General features: G+C 44.1%; 1 long non-coding RNA gene across 3 annotated transcripts; it reads right to left on the reverse strand.

Annotated features, from left to right (window-relative positions):
• Nucleotides 1-1,661: 1,661 nt before the first annotated feature.
• On the reverse strand, nucleotides 1,662-13,682 carry LOC131273989 (uncharacterized). 3 transcript variants are annotated; one of them, XR_011646144.1, is made up of 2 exons: nucleotides 4,273-13,682; nucleotides 1,662-2,978 (listed from the first exon to the last, which is right to left on the reverse strand). It is a non-coding gene; the product is annotated as an uncharacterized lncRNA (long non-coding RNA). The 3 variants fall into 3 exon arrangements; XR_011646143.1 differs by having other exon boundaries at nucleotides 1,662-2,988; XR_011646142.1 differs by having other exon boundaries at nucleotides 1,662-2,992.
• Between the last annotated feature and the right edge of the window lie 1,086 nt (nucleotides 13,683-14,768).

The raw sequence follows: 14,768 nt of genomic DNA on the forward strand, positions 1-14,768 counted from the left end.
TCCCTTAAACTGGGTAGTCCACCATATATCATCCCAGGAGGAGCAAGGAGGGGCTTGACTAGGCATTCCCCACAGCTCTGGGCATAGGTATTTATTTTTCCCACTCAGCCAGCACTGGTGCTCTAAATTCCCACAGTCTATTATTTGGCAGGCATCAAACTGCGCCATCTGGGACTCCAGACCTTCAGTCACATTTTTAACTAATTTGATGGGGCTAATTGCTTCTTGGGTTTGAAACATCATGGCTAGTAAGATTATTTTCATCTGTAAATTAAGGTCTGAGTTTCTCCTTTGGTAGTCTGATAGGATGGGGGCAATTGTTGACTAGGACAATACACACCTCAATTCCCTTCCCACCGCCCCCCAGTCATTGTTTTTTCAGTGTGATCTTTAAGGGATCTGGGGCAGAAATTATTGTCCAAGACTCAGACGAAGTTGTTGGGAATGTATTGTCCAGTTGAGGTACTGGTCCCTTTACTCGAGTGTAATGAGTCCAGCCTTTTTCTGCCATTAGGACTGCTGTTTCAGTTGTCAGCAAGACTTGATAAGGTCCTTCCCACGTCGTTTGGAGTTTGGACTCTTTCCACGACTTGATTAGGACCCAGCTGCCAGGTTACTGTTGGTGGACTGCAAATTCAAGAGGCAGTTTGAGCCAGCAAACCCTGATGTCTGAGGGATGACAAAGTAGAAGTCAAGGACAGTATATAATTTTGAAGAAAGAGATCCTTCAACTCAAAGGAGGGGAGTTCTCCAGGCTTCCCAGGGAAGGGCAGACCAGAAAGCATTTCATAAGGAGAAATTCCCAGTTCCCTCCTAGGGGCAGTTTCGATTCTTAACAGACCTACTGGTAAACATTTAACCCATGGTAATTTGGTTTCTAAGACCAACTTAGAGAGATGTTTTCTTAAGGCTTGGTTCATTCTTTCCACTTTCCCTGAGGATTGTGGGTGCAGGGTGTATGGAAATTCCATGTGACACCTAGACCCTGCATAATATTTTGCAACACTCTGGATGTAAAGTGACTACCATTGTTTGAATCTATGTTTTCTACTAACCCATATCCAGGAATGCTTTCTTCAAGGATAATTTTTGAAGTCCCTGATGCTGTAGCTGAAGCAAGAGGGTATGCTTCTACTCACCCTGTCAGGTGATCCACAATTACCAGAACATACTTTGGTCGACCTACATGGGCCAATTGAGTATAATCAACCTGAATGCTCTGGAATGGTCTGAGACCAGGCTCTCTGCCCCCTGGCACTTGCTTCCTTAAGACTTTCTGATTAACTTTCTGACACATTAGGCATGGTTCACTTATTTGTGTCACTATAGTAGAAAGGCCCATACACCCAAAATGCTTGAGGATGAGGTCATACATGCCCTCTACTCACCACTGACTACCTTGGTGTAAAACTGCTAGTAATTCCCTCATTATTTGCTTATTCAACAACTGCTGGTTGTCTGGGAGGAGCCACTTCCCTTGGTTATCTAAGGTTGCCCCAGTTGTTCTAGTTCTTTTACTTCCTTTTCAGAGAATACAGCAATTCCAATTTCTTTGGGGATTGTTGGAGATTTGGGCTTGAAGTGTATCAGGAATGAAAGAAAGAAAAAAGGAGAGTGAAAGAAAGAGAAAGAAAGAAAAAGAAAGAACAAGAGAGCTGCGATCAGGGGATCTGCGAGTAGAGACTCATCAGACAACTTTATTGTTTACAAGGAGCTCTCTATATACCCCAATCTACGTGATAACAAGCAGGAACATGTAGCCTATGTGAGAACAAGGAGCAACACATAGCCTATGTGACAACAAACAGTAACATGCAGTTAACTGTCAGAATTACGCATAGTCTAAGGAATTTTTAAAAATCTCATCTGAAGGTACAAAGTCTATGTTATCTATTCACTACAAAAGGTATGTGCTCATCTTTTCTTTCAGCCTTTAACTGCTTCATCCCATTTGATGGGAACTCTTAATTACTGCATTCCTGAGAGTGCAAGGATAGCCATGGAGACAGCACTAGCATGGAGACAGTACTAGCATGGAGACAGCACGTTTCTCCTTGTGAGGCCACTGTGCCTCAGTTTCCAACATCTCCCGTTTTTGTTTTAGTCGAGGTGACTGTGCCTGTCTTAGGTTGCCCTCCTCTGAGAGTCTTACCCGTCATTGACTACCAGCCAAGCTCTTCGACTAGGGGAAGTGTTTGAAGTGCTTTTCCTAGAACCAGATTATTCGCATGTCTCTTGGCTATTATGCTTTGCAATGTTCTTCAAAAGCAGTGTCCAGCACAGGCAAGAATCATGAGCAACAGAACAAATATGATTATCCCTATTCCTAAAGCTGACAGGAAATGCTGTGATTTCCACCAAGTAACTGGGTTAAATTTTGTAATATGTGAATCATCTGAGAAAATATCCTTGATATTGGCTACATGAATTTGATTTTGAGACATTTCTAATATTTTTCTTTCTAAGTCAATTATTTCCTGAGAGATATTACTTTTCTGGCCTAGCAAATGATTAATCTTTTTTTCTATATCAGATGAATTACAGGCAAGAGGAGTAATACAAAAGTGGCTTTCATTCCAATCACATTTCAATCCCCTTAACAAGTTTAAATTATACAATTTATCTCCAATATGCAAAACAGCTATTTCTAAATCATTAACCCGATTATTAAACTGTTCATCAATGTGTTCTTGGCTATGCCACAAATCACTAGCTTTTTTATGCCAATTGTACACGTATTATTGAGTCTGAACAGTCTCATGCAAAGCGTCAGCAGCAGTTGCAGCAGCTCTGATGAGTCCAATTAGTCCCATTATACTAATTATTAGGAGTCCAATAAATCTTTTTGTCCATTTCATGATTTCTTGTGCCATGTGTAGCAATAGCTGACTTTCATGTGATGACTGCCATATTCGGTTCATTTGCATGGGAATCCATATACCTCGTCGTCTTCTGGCTATTGTGACGGTGTCTCAATCCTGCAAAACACTTTCTGACAGATAAGTATACAAGGCACCATTTTTATAAAACAAGGCATTATCTTTTATAGTTATTTTTCCAATAATGAATATGAAAGGATCCCTGACACATGCTTTCAATGGATAGATTTGATTTAATTGTAGATATTAACCTGTTTGACTGTAATTATCAATCCATTCATAAGCAGGGGCAGTTCCAAGAAATACTTTCCACAAGTTTTTATGTATATTAAGACTATAGGTGTCATTAATTCAAGGGGTTGGTAAACATTTTCCTTTACATTTCCAAACAGTAAAATTGTTAGTATATACCACTTGTTCACCCAAGAATAGAGATTCTGAAAAAGGATATTGCATATGTCTAACTTGTTGACCCTTGTTAAGTCCATACCATATAAATCTACCATTATATTCTTTGGGGGTCTCCATAGAAGCACTTTCCCTCACTATTCAATAGGAATCATTAAAAATGACAGATCCTCTTCCTATATGGCATTCCTGCCATCCCTGTTTTCAGGATTTTCGGGTGGACAATTATCATTTTGCTTTTCAGTTACTGAAGAATTATATGAAGGAAACAAAGTTATGAATAATTTTGTACCATTATTTGTCATGGTAACCATAGTCCAATTTTTTGTTTGCATGCAAGGAGGACTTTTTCCAATATATAATGGTGTATGATCAAAGGGAAGGATAAGATTATATATTTCCTCCCTTCTTCATCAGGTTTTAAGGGTAGTCTGTCATCTATAGGCCCAGGAAACACATGCATTTCATTCACAAATATAGGAAATGATGGGTCTCTCCATGTTTCTACCTGGTTGGGATGTACAACAAAGGGCTTACAGTTTGATTGTCTACCTAACAAATATTAGTGGTAGAAAGAATGGGGACCTCAAATCCTTCTCCTTTTATCCATGAGACTGTAAGGGAACTTCCAGAAAATTTGGTTCCTCTGGGGAGATAAGTCACAGAGGATCAGGCTGTGCCAGTGTCCACTAGAAATGTAATTTTTTTATGACATGGGCCTACCGTTAGATTTACTAAAGGCTCCCAGTGGGCTTTAGAAGTGAGGAGCCTCAGACCCCCCGAATGCTCAAAATTCATGAGGGGAATTACCGGACTCTCTTTCATTAAACTCCGGCAATCCCTTTTGAAATGACCCATCCTCCCAGTCAGAGCACCCTGCAGAGCCTTGCATTCTCCTTGTCCCCTTATCTAAATAAGACCAAGTTGCATCTTTATCTTGCCGCTGCCTATTCCCTCCCTGACCCATCTCCAGTCTTTTTCTTACCATTTGATCGACTTTGCTAATCACCACCTTTGCTTTCTGTTTCTGCTTTTCCTTCTCTCTTCTTACAAACACTTTCTGGGATTCTCTCAATAACTCTTCCAACGGCTTATCCATCCATCCTTCTTTTTTCAGAATCTTCTTCTGGATGTCAGGCCAAGAACCTTTTACATAGCTGACTTTTAACATTCCCTGAGCCACAGGATCTTCAGGGTCCATCCCAGAATATTTCCTCACTTGGTCCCTCAATCGTTGCAGGTAAGCAGAGGGCATTTCATCCTTCTCCTGGGCTACTTCAAAGGCCTTCTTCAAGTTTTGAGATTTGGGTATGGCCAATTTGATCCCCTGTATAATGAGGTCTCTAAAATCTTTCATTTGTGTTCTGTCACCCAGGTCATTATGATCCCAATTAGGGTCTGTGTTTGGGAACTTCTGTTCTATTGCCATCACCCCCTGTCCAGGTGGATGCTGCCTGTCCCACTCCTTCATAGCTGCCCTCCACACCATTCCTCTTTCTTCTCCTGTAAAGAGGATATTCAGTATGGACATAAGTTCAGGCCAGGTGTATAATCTAGGACCCAGGAATTGATCTACTTGTTCAGCCAGCCCCACTGGATCTTCCATTAGAGATTTCATCTCCTCCTTGAAGTTCCTTACTTCAGTACTTGTCACTGGGGCATTGACATAGCCAATCTCCCCTGGCCCCATTGGGACTTCTCTCAGCGGATACAACGGCTGAATGAAGTTTTGTTTTTTCACTCTCTTCTCCTCAGATGCTCTGGCGAATGGAAAACTGTGTATATCTTTCTTACACTCTTCCAGTTCTTTCCTCAGCTGTTGGTGGGTGGTAACCGGTGTGGCTGTTGACCCTGCTTGATTCTCCAGTTCCCAAGGGTTTAGAATGGGTTCTATTGGGCCCTCCATGTCTAATGACCCTTTTCCTGGGAGGAGAGGGGGAACATGTGGAGGAGGGAGATTAGACAGGCCGTCCCAGGCTTTAGTTTCTACAGCTTTTCTTTCTGCAGCCATAGTTTCCGCAGCCTTAGTTTCTGCAGCCTTAGTTTCTGCAAGCTTAGTCCTGGAGCCTGGATTTTCAGCTTTCACAGGATAGAAAGTGGCCCCCTTTCCCTTTAACCAGCACATGGCATAGTCAGACTCTTCTTTGGAGAAGGGTATTTTTCCATTAACATACAGTACAAGGTCAGCACAAAGCCAATCCTCATCTGACCCATATTTTGGCCAGAATACACCAGGCAGTAAAATACTTTCCTTGGTCCAGATACAACAGCAGTATTGAATCATTTTCTTCTTGTCTTTTCCCTTGGTCCAATCACTATCGGTTCAATGCCTTAACATCCTCCCTAGTGGAGTATCTGGAGGAATGTCTCTGGGGGATCCTGCACATACCCCCTTCTGCTTTTTCCCAGTTGACCGACTGCCTCTATTTCCCATTCTGAATCTTGTCTGGGTCTCTTTCTTTTGAATCTTTTGCTTTGTCTGTCTCTGGACCTTTCCCTCAAGGGAGAAGGGAAATGCGAATCGGGACTCTGCACTCACTTCCCACCGTATGTCACAATTCTCAGGAACACACAGTGAACCTCAGACTCATTAGAAGTCCCATCCACCAAGGTAATATTTAATAGCCTTTCTTGTTACCTTGGTCCATGCATGGAGTCACCTGGCCAACGAGAGGAAGATTTTCCCTTCCCTTTTTCTGGTCCACAATTGGCAGATCTAAGCGTCTGTTCTTGGGCCTCTTGGCTGCAAGAAGTGGGGCCCCTGCCGGTGGAGTCCAAGACCACTTAAACAGTGGGGCGTGCCTTCTCGTAGCCCACTCCAGGGGTCTGCTCTCTGAAGGCTCAGAATCCCAGATGAGCCCCCAAACCTGTTGGAAAAAAATCTTCTTCTGGAAGAAAATAAGGCTCACCCGATTGTGGAGAAGAAAAGAATTTATTCTCAATCTTGCAAGAAGGGGCGCACAACCAGAAAATGTGGCTGGTGCACCAAGCAAACAAAAATGCCACAATTTATAGCCCTAAGCCGAGCACGCAAGCCCTTCCTCTCTTTCTCCAGATTGGATACTTCAGAAGTGACAGCCTATCGGAGAAGATCTAACTTTCCCGCGTAAAAGTTTGTGATTCACCGCTTCCATCATCACATTCCAACCATTTTAGTTTTTACCTGCTCCTCTTTGCCAAATAAGGAATGGAATTTAGTGCTGAATTGGTATTGACTTCGGTCTTTTTGGGCATTTTTTGGCTGCCTATAGCACTGGCTTCAGCTGATTTCCTTTCTTCCTGCTTAACATGGGAGTGGGAGACTGAGGCAGTAGGCTGCCAGGTTACATTAAAAAATATTTTCTTCCTTTATGTGAAAACTAATCTAATCTTTGTTTCTTACATTACGGAATGACTACAAGCCAAGGCCTGCAGGAAGTAGTTACAGAAAAGAGAGCATCGCCCTTCATCACCTCTTTAAGACAAAAGTATAAACCCTGGAAGGGTAAAATAAAATTAGTAGATGGATCTGGAGCCACAGGAAATGCAGGTAAATGCCAGTGGCCCCCAGGCTATGGGTGGGAGGCTGTTTATCTCTTCGTAGATAAAACTAAGTTGTGCCTGAGGGACAGTGAGAAGGTGCAGCCCTGCCCTTGATAATCATGGCAACCACTCCAGTCCTGGGAAACAATTTAGCAATGCAAACTCTATATACATACCAGTCAGTCCAGAGAGATTCTCAAAATAGGGATGCCAAATCTTAAATAAAATTAAACTTTGCTTCAAGGGGAAATAAAATATAGCCTGTGTTTGAATTCAAAATTATCTAATTCTGTATCCAACTGTGCCTAGAAATTCAATTAAGTAATATAGGCCCTTTAGACTTTGAATGTTCAGAAAGGATGTGTATTCAAAGTTGCATCCAGAGGGAATTTGGGCTATATGTTAATTCAAAACCTTTATGCTAACTCAAAAGCTATCTGGTACTCAGGCAAACACTTAAAAATGAAAGGCATTTTTTTTCATAAAATCACCATGTGACTCCCCACCCTGTGCAAAAGGAACTTGAAAATCTTGTTGCAGCTCGGGTTTTGAACAGACAAGTCCTGAGTCCTGCTGGCCTTACTGAAATCTTTTTCCTTCCCAAGATCATTCCAGAGTCCTGGCCTTTCTATATGCAAATAATTGAATCTCTCTCCTCTTCTACAATAGTAAATGAAAAAAAAAAAAAAGAAAGCAATGACTAAACTATCAGGAATTCAAATCCAGCAACATACTAAGAGAATAATATACCATAACCAAAGAGGTTGCTACTCAAGAAACGCAATGATAATTCATCATTAGGAAACTATTAATGTGATCAATATGTTCACAGAGTAAGGGATAATGATGAGTACTTTGATAGACATTGAAAAACCACTTGTACAATTCAACATTCAATCCTAATTTTAAAAATACACTCTTGTTGATTTGGAACTGAAGGGAATTTTCTTTACCTTATAAGGGGTAATTATCCAAAACCAACAACAAGCAATAAGCAATAGTGCAAAACCAGAAACAGTCACATTAGTGGAAGGAAGGAGACAGGAAGGTCTACTATCTCCTTCCAGGCAACACTGTTCTGGAAGCTTTACCAATGCAACAACAAAAGGAAAAGGAAAAGGTCTAAATTCTGGAAAAGAACAAACATGGTTATCATTATTGGCATAGAATTTCATTTACACAGAAAACTCAATGCAATTAACTAGAAAAAAATATGAGAATGAATAAAAATTATGATGTCTATATTGGTTAAAGTGGCTACATATGAGATAGACAAAATTCAATGCCATTCCCTGGTATCCTAATACCTTATTAGAAAATATCATGAACTTCCAGTTAAAAGGGCTAGATTAAATATATACATTCGTAGCTGTTTCCTCCCAGAAACAATTATAATGACAGTAAAGGAATAAAGAAGAGAATAGCCCATAAGGATGAAGACAATGGAAGAAGAATTAACAGAAGACAAGAAATGGCAACAAAAGTTTGGAGGCTAGCAATGGGTAAATGAATGGTAAGTGATTTAGCAGTAATGGGGGGAGTGAGTAAAAAGTGGGACAATCCATGCTATAAAACACTGGCAAGCTCACAATTCACAAGTATCCATTACCTCTAAAGGCAGGGTAGGCTGAAAACAGGAAAACTTTATAAGGGTTTTATGGAGACCATTGAGACATACCCATCCACTCCTCTACCTCCCGTAACCAGGCATTAGCCCCTTACAGAAGAGAAAGGAGGTTTATACCAGGAGAGGTTTGCACAGCCAGGCTGAAAGCAGAGGGATTCAGGAGACATCTCTATACCAAATGGTAAAATGCCGTGTCTCCTTACCCCACTAGGCCAGTAGAAGACTGGCAGCTGAGCTTCTATCTTTCTAGCAAAAGACTGGAGCACTCCTTTGTGATAAAACTGACAGACTTCAGAAAAAGGAGCAATAAAGAAAACATGTAGGAATGTTCCAGCCAGCCACCTGTGGCCCTTCAGTGAAATTCAGCAGTCACCAAGACCTGGCCAAAAACAGAGCTAGAAATTTTTGAAAAAGCCAGAGGGGCTTGCCCCAGGTGATAACAAAACATAAAGATATAACAATGAAAACAGTTTGGTTCCAATAAAGGAAAAGTGAGCTCAGTGAAATGCAGTCAAGAATCCAGAAACAAGCTCATACATTTCATATTAGATAGAGTTGGTGTTGGAGAAAAACAGTGCTCACTGGGACACGGAGACTGATATGACCACAGGCAGAGAATTGACTGAGGAGCTCTCCCATCGGAAGGGGTCTGAAGAACAGACTTGAGCCCCAAAACCACCATGGTGGCTGTCTGAAGAGAGACTTCAGCCCACTCCTGGAAGGGGGGGAATTGAATTTTTCAATTGATATGGAACTTTCCTAGGTGGGGAAATGATGGTCAGTGGGAGAGGGTTGAGGGACCCAGTGAGGTGCAGGGGCCAATGGGGAGCCCTAGAAGTGAAAAATTTCCCTTGTATGGCTAGAGGGTAGTGGGATAGGGAGTTAGGCTTTCTTGGAAAGCTGGAGGACTGGCTGTTTCTTAGATCTGTAGGGAGTAAAGGGTTTCTTTATCTCCCTTTGACATGCAGGCACTGAAGGTTTTCCTCTCCTTCTGTTATGCACACAGCCAAGATCTCTGTCTCCCTTACTCCTGCCTCTACCTGGTTTCTTTGTTTAAACTGCAGGGAAGTGCAATATCCTTAGACATATAGGCTTATGAGGGAGGGGGTAGCCTTTCCCCAGCGCATATGATGGTAACTGAGCTACAGCTTGTTAATTACTGCAAACCATTAACACTTGGCTTTCCAAATGACTGAAGAACAGGTTATGATTTAATATTTGAGCAAAAGTAGATGACTATCTCACAATAGTCTCAAAAACAAATTCCAGGTGATTAACCATATAAAGGTAAAAATAAACAAATATAGGAACTAGAATATAGCAAAGCGTAATTTCAATCCTGGCACAGAAGAGGAGTTTCTAAGATTGATTAAAAAAAAATCGAAGAAGCCATAAAGTAAAAGATTGATAAACATGAGTACCATAGAATTAAGTTTCTGTTCAAGAAAAGGTATCATCAAAGACAAAATTAGCACTTCTGGTTATGGTGGAATAATTCAACTAGCCCTTTTGCTGCAAGCAATGAGGGAACTGGACAAAATACATGAAATAATTGTTTTTAGATATTGAACAGGCAGAGCAAAACTGAGACAAGGAAGCCTTCCAACCCCTGCGTTTCTTCCTGGAGGCTCTTTCTGGATGAGGTCGTGCAAGAAGGGGTTTTCAAATGGGGCATGACAGTCTCACTGAGCTCAGGCAAGGTCCAAGTGGGATGGGAGCTTCAGGAGACTGAAAGCAGAGGAAGTTTACGGAGGCGGAACACTGCAGAGGCTTGTCTCCAGAATTCTGCATAGTGTTCCCTGTGCATGCACACAATGGCTATAAGAGATAAATGAGCAAAAGCCAAGGGGAGGAGCTAGAATCTGGAAGTCTATGGAAGCTGCAAGACAAAGGAGAGGGCATCTTGAAAAGATCAGAAAGTCAAGCAACCTAAGAATTGTCAGCCAGCCAGAGTGCTGCTGACCCCGGGAGGAAGCAAGTCTTCTAACCTCTGATACTAGAACTATTTAGAAGTTCAAAATGCTGATGCATCTGCTTCCTCATGAGCCTTTTACCTAGACAAGGTGAGAATGTCACCTTAGTTCAACCCCAGGTTTTTTCCCACTCAGAATTCTGCCTTAAGCAATGGAAACAAGGAACTGATTTAGGGAGAGCATAGCCAATTTTCCTGAGAGTGTATTCAAGACTGTTGTGTTTGGAACAAAGAATGATCCTTCTTTAACCAGAATAAAGTATCATGTCCTAACAGAGATGTGCAATGTCTGCATCAACAATAATGAAATGGAAACAAGAAAAATTCCATTTTCAGTAAGGACCCAAATGTTTTTCCATGTCTTTTTAATAAAGAAAAATAGAACCAAAAAAATTAACAAGCCAAGGGCTTTCATTCATTCAAGTGTTTACTGAGGACCTGCTGTGTGACAGCCTGTGCTGGTTGTGGAGGTGGACACTGAGGAACACACCAGGGCACACCATTGGTCCCCCTGCTTATGTGGGGTCAATGTCTTGAAGTGTGATCAGAACCAGTATCTAGGTTCTCAGCTTCTTCTCAAAAAAGAATTCAAGGACAAGCCACAGATTAATCAGGCAAGCAAAGAATTTAATGGGGTTGAGGAAAGAGAAGGAAAGTATACCTGCAGGGATGCAGGCAAGGGGGGGAAATGCAAAGTTCTACCATGGGGTCCGTGATTTATGGGGGTACAGGACTCCAGGTGTGCCCTGATTGGCATGCTTGAGACACAGCAGGGGAACTCTACTAGGTGATCCGATTCCCTTAATGGGTTAGGGGCTGGGTTAGGGGATGCTGGTGGGGGGTGATTGGCTTCTGGCTGCTGTCCACGAGCTCTGCAGGCTGTGCTGACCGCTGGAGATCGGCCTCTGGTCACTGTCAATGAGGCGTGAGGTAACCTGTAAGTGGGGGGGGGGGGCGGTGCTGCCCCCCTTGCCCTGTCCCTCTTTCCGCCATGTGATGAGGTTGCCTCCTGATCACAGAGCCGCTGGGTGTGCGCTGTGTGCTGTAAGCTGCAGGGTGTGTGCTTGTTAGCTGCCCCTTCCTAATTTGCCCCTCTGCTCAGCACATTCATGCTAGCCAGCAGGCCAGTGCCTCAGTTTCTCTTGCCAGGCTTATTAGGTTTTTCTACCCTTCCTCCTTAGGTCCCTATCTATCCTGCCTCCAAAGGGTTAAACAACAGTTCAAGGCAGGACACCCAGGAGGCCAAGTGGAAGCCCCAGAGATCAAGTGGAGGCCAGAGGCTCGCAGGCAGCACAGAGGAGGCCCAGAGCTGGCCGCCGGGAGGGACCCCCCCCCCGCTCTGCTCTGCACTCAGGCCACATCGTGACCCACGGATTTCTTGCAGACCCACTGGTAGGTGGCATCACAGTATATGTCATTCCACATCTGCTGAGTATGGACACAGTCCTCTGTGGGCCCATTCCTGTGCTGCCAGTTGTCCAGCTGCTCCTTGCTCAAAAACCTGGAAATAGAGGGACGTTATTCAGCTAGACACAGGCAGTGGTCCTTGTCCCTGCTATGGCACATGGAGCTAAACTGACGCGGCTCCCCAGTCCCCTTGCAGCCCCAGAACAGGGACAGAGCTGCGATGCCTGCGGACCTGGGTCTGGGGAGGACATCCTGAGTCACTGATGATCCAAGGATGGGGAGGGTGTCTGTGAGGCGGCAAGTTGGGGAGAAGAGAGGGGAGGGGTCTTTCCTTTCAACTTCCACCCCAGAACTCGCACTTCCCTGCAGAGCTGGACCCCTCCCTGCACCTTCCCTGGTGTGTCCAGGGTCTAAGCAGCAGCCAGGGCCCCTCGGGGAGGCCCAGCATCCCGTCATGTGACTTTCCCTACCTAGTCCCAGCCCTGGATACGAGGTGTGCTGTCCTGGGACAACATCTGGCCAGAGCTTCTCAGGATGCTTTACAAAGCAGCACGGCCTTTTTCACACCCACACAACAGTCTCAGGAGCACCCTGTGGCCTGGGTGGTCATGTCAACTGAAATGACCAGAGCTAGTGAGGTCTTTTGTTAATAACCTTGACACATCCTGATGCTGACGCCCACCAGATGGCCACCCTGGGCATCGATGGCCTTGGCGCTCCTCAAATCGAATGTGAGTGCCTGGCCTTCCCAGGAAGCCTGGGTCTCCTGCTCACGTGCCCTCCACAGCCACGGGATTGACTGACATTAAAATCGAGATTGATCTGCACCTGTGGAGCAGGGGGTGTGTGGGGGGGTGCCGGTGCCACCCGGATGCTGCACACCGGCCCTGTCTGCTCTCAGTGCAGAAATTCCCAGGCAAGCATGAACAGATAACAGCAGAAAACAGTGCTGGAATGCGGGACTCGGCAGTTTTGCACAGGAAGCTTTCGGACATGTTGTTTCCTCTAATCTTCTCAAAGTTGGGACAAAACTGAACAAACGAGATGAGCTGGGTGCTTCAGAAAGTGCAAAAGCTACTAGTGAATCCTATTCTCCTCTATCAGGAGAAACAATAGAAATTTATGAAGTTGCTGCAGAAAATCCAGGACTTGTCAACAAATCTTGTTACCCAGGTGGTAACAAGAAGACACTGGGGAAGTGGACTTGGCCCAGTGGATAGCACATCTGCCTACCCCATGGGAGGTCTGTGGTTCAAAAACTAGGCCTCCTTGACCCGTGTGGAGCTGGTCTACGCACAGTGCTGATGTGCGCAAGGAGTGCCGTGGCTCACAGGGGTGCCCCCAGGAGAGGAGCCCCACGCGCAAGGAGTGCGCCCTATAAGGAGAGCCGCCCAGCACGAAAGTGCAGCCTGCCCAGGAATGGCACGGCACACACAGAGAGTTGATGCAGCAAGATGACACAACAAAAAGAAACAAAAAAACAAAAACAACAACAAGAACTCACAGCAAATAGACACAGAGAACAGACAACTGGGGCAGGGGGAGAGAGAAATAAATAAAATAAAAAATAAATCTTCAAAAAAAAAAGAAGATACTGAGTAAACCTTCAGAAATTGTTCAATGAAGGAATGGAGCAGCATTTGAGAAATATGTAACATCTATTTAGGAATGAAAATAAACTAATCTGAAGCAACTTAATCCAGAATAGTTATTTTAAATTGTGGTGGATAGAAGTTTAAAATGGCAACTTGTAGTAATATCAATGGAAAAGCTACATGTTGCAGCTATACTACTGAAATAAACTTTCAAATGATTGTAGATAAACATAATACAGGGTGTTTCTTTTTTTTCACAGCACTCTGCAACATAGGCTACAGTCTAGTTATTATATTCAGAATTCACTAAATGACCTGAAAATAAAAACTACTTCTAAAAATTATGTAATTCAAGGGTAACATTGTTATCATAAACCTTCTATAATAGTGTAACTATTGCTTAATATCCTACTAATGAAACATTCAACTTCATTTTAAAAAGTCAAGATTCTGGAAGTGGCTGTGGCTCAATCAGTTGAGCTTCCATCTACCATATGGGAGGCCCTGGGTTCATGCCTCAGGGCCTCCTTGTGAAGGCAGCCTCGCCCGCACATCACCGAGAGCCAATGGCCTGCAAGTGCTATGTAGAGCTGACTCAGCAAGGTGACACAGCAAAAAGGGAGACAAGTAGAAACACAGAAAAGCATGCAGCAAATGGACACAGAGAGCACACAACAAGCAAGCCTCAAGGATGCGGTGGGATAAATTCAAAAATGAGTAGAGAGATACAGAAGAATGCACAGCAAATAGACACAGAGAGCAGACGGCAAGCAAGCCTCAAGGGGGGGGGGGATAAAAAAAAATCAAGCCTGATGACTGGAGAGGAAGCCCAAAGGGACCTGAGGGGCTGAGGGAAAAGCATGCTCCCTCATGCTCTCAGAGTGCCGCCCTGCCACCCGCCTCTGACATGCCCTGCTGCTGACATCTGTCGAGCTCTGGGAATCCCCCTCAGTCATGAGGACAGTGGGGTTTGTTGTCCAGGTTTCCGCCTCCAGTGCAAGATGCTCAGAGGAATTCAGTATTTGTTATCACCTGACAGGAGACATGAAGGTTATGGACTGTGCCCTCCCCTAGAGGAGGAAGGTCAAAGCACCAAAGTCCCTTGTCACACACCAACCCTGTCAGAACCACCCCAAGCCTCCAGCTCTGACCAGCCCTTCCTCAGAGGACACCGATGCCAGGTGAGTTCCTTGGGACACACAGAACTGCTCAGCCTCCTCCAAGACTTCTTGACATCAGAAAAGTAATGGAAGCTCCCCCTGAAGAACTTCCAGCCTTGCAGGAGCAGCCAGAGAAGCTGAGCTGCAGCAGAGGTGGGAGGAGAGGGAACCAGGGGCTGATGGCAGATGTCCCAGAGC

Source organism: Dasypus novemcinctus, chromosome 17 (assembly GCF_030445035.2).
Source record: "Dasypus novemcinctus isolate mDasNov1 chromosome 17, mDasNov1.1.hap2, whole genome shotgun sequence".
Lineage (NCBI taxonomy): Eukaryota > Metazoa > Chordata > Mammalia > Cingulata > Dasypodidae > Dasypus > Dasypus novemcinctus.